The sequence below is a fragment of the Silurus aristotelis genome, assembly GCF_946808225.1.
Source record: "Silurus aristotelis genome assembly, chromosome: 18".
In the NCBI taxonomy this organism is placed as follows: domain Eukaryota; kingdom Metazoa; phylum Chordata; class Actinopteri; order Siluriformes; family Siluridae; genus Silurus; species Silurus aristotelis.
In genome coordinates, this window is record NC_139591.1 from 263767 (window position 1) to 266266 (window position 2500).

The window sequence follows — 2500 nt, forward strand, 5'->3', positions numbered from 1 at the left end:
GATGAGGGGTACCTCAGCCTGGAGATGAAGATCATATACCTTCCACCGCCATGCAGAGAAAAACTCTTCTATAGGGTTGAGGAATGGAGAGTATGGTGGAAGATATAGGACAGTGAAATGTGGATGTTGCTGAAACCAGTTCTGAACCAGAGCAGAGCGGTGGAAAGACAAATTGTCCCAGACAACAATGTATTGCATATGATCGTTTTGATTTGCTGCTGTTATGTTGTGCAATCGGTCCAAGAATGTAAGTATGAGTGCTGAGTTGTAAGGGCCCGTATGGGCATGGCGGTGGAGGACCCCATTCTGTGTAATGGCTGCACAGAGTGTTATATTACCCCCACGTTGCCCTGGGACATTGACTATAGCCCTGTGGCCAATGATGTTTCTTCCCCTCCTTCGTGTTCTCGACAGGTTGAACCCAGCCTCATCTACGTAAATGAACTCATGCTGGATCTCCTCTCCATCCATTTGTAAAACTCTCTGAAAAACAGTGTCATGCTAAATTGTGTAGTTCAGTGTAGATCTGGTATACATATTACAGTACAGTAAAAGATTATGAGACAGTATGCAAGAACACACTGCTAAAGTGAATACATCCTCTGCAGAATCATGCCGCAGTTTCACCCTTTCGGAGTTGCACTCGAAAGGCACTCGATAAATTTGCTTCATTTGAAGATGTCTTTTTTGTAGGATGCGTGCCAGTGTTGATGTTGAGACCTGATGGATATCGTTGAAACTGGCATGGTTATTGACAATGTTAGCTTGGAGCTGATTGAGTGTTATAGCATTGTTGGCCAAAACCATGTTCACTATCTCCCTCTCTTGCTGTTCTGTGAACATAGGAGGTCTTCCCCCTTATCGTTCCTGACCCTCAATCCTATGTAGAAAAAGAAAACAGTTTACAATAGTGCAGTAATTTCACAGGAAAAGGTAACAGAAGTGCTGATAGAATACATTACTGTGAGCAGTTACTGAAACCGTGCAGATGTTTTTGATATGATGATATTTTTACAATACCTATTTTCCAGTCAAAATGTTCTTATCACACTCGCCACTGTGTATCGGCTTAGATTTGGCTGCACTCACAGTCCAGCCTTGCAGTCCAGCCTCCCTCAGCGTCAGGCCGTGGTTGACAACGTGGTCAACCAGTGTTGCGCGGATCTCATTTGTCAGATTCGGTCCTCTTTGAGCACCTTCTTGTCTTCCTCTACCTCTTCTTAGTTGTGCAAATATGGGCTGATGTTTTGCCTCTTGAGTGTAAGGTATTGCTAATAGTGTACTACTTTTAATTTTAGTGTGTAAGCAATCCAAAAAAACTGTAACATTAGTAAAGTCAGAAGATGATTGTGATCCTCAGTGTTTCTTCGTCTTTTTAAGGTATTTTTATTTATTTTTTTAAATAAATTTTGGTTTGTGTGTGTGCATGTGTTAGTGTGTGTGTGTGTTTGAGAGAGAGAGAGAGAGAGAGAGAGAGAGAGAGAGAGAGAGAGAGAGAGAGAGAGAGAGAGAGAGAGAATCTGCATACACGCTGTTTTTTTCTGCAGCTTGTACTTCCTATCATGTGTGTGCTGGTGAATTTGCTGTGTCGATTATTTTTACTTCTAGATTTAGAACAGAACTGGATCACACAATCCAGTTGTGTTGTGTGTGTGTGTGTGTGTGTGTGTGTGTGTGTGTGTGTGTGTAGAGATCGAGTGTACGGTGGTGAATCTGGAGTATATAACCTGCAGATGGGATGCAAACAGAACCCTGGTGGAGAACTACATCTTTCGAAGCAGGTGTTTATCACAGTCTTTAATGCACGTGTGTGTGTGTGTGTGTGTGTGTGTGTGTGTGTTGTCTCCTTTCAGATTTTTCCTCTCACTACCGGTAGATGTCAGTATGCTCTTCCTTTTGTTTCCAACCCACAGACTATTTAAAAGCATTTCCTTGGTTCTTTATTTTTTCGCCGCTACTTTAACTGTTTACCAAAAATCTTTCCCTCAGACTTGTTTAGCTTTTTTTGTAAGTTTTCCTTTGCCTTCTCTCTCTCTCTCTCTCTCTCTCTCTCTCTCTCTCTTGGCATTAATTGTTTTGTGATGTTACTTTGCCTCGGTTATGGTATTAAGTTTTGGTTGTTACTTACCATTATATGTTTCCAGTTATTGTCGCTGCCTCATGCTTATCATTACCCCAAACTTCTCCCTTCTCTGTTTCCTTCCAAATTCCTCAATAAACCTCCCTTCGGCACTTCTGTCTCTGCCTCACTCTCTGCCCGTGGGTCTTCGACCACCCCCGTGGCACATCACTAGTGAGTTAGACTCTCAACCTGACAACCCTGGTTGAAGCCCTGGTCATAAAAACTGAGCCAGTGATACGGATTCAGCAGAGCGTCAAATTTCTCAAGATCTCCGATCTGCACTGAACAGCAGTGCCTGCAGCATCATGAAGGTATACTGGCCCAGCATCTTCAATTCACTAATCAAAACTCGGAATTATCGACCTCTCTTGCTACCAC

The 2500-nt window shown here is 42.8% G+C and overlaps 1 long non-coding RNA gene across 1 annotated transcript in view; it reads left to right on the forward strand.

The window, feature by feature from the left end:
* The window catches only part of LOC310740797, a 4766-nt gene that overhangs the window by 1161 nt on the left and 1105 nt on the right, over positions 1-2500 (forward strand). Inside the window, exon 2 of the long non-coding RNA XR_014537731.1 lies at positions 1691-1781. This is a non-coding gene — a long non-coding RNA (uncharacterized lncRNA). The remainder of the gene's footprint in view (positions 1-1690; positions 1782-2500) is intronic.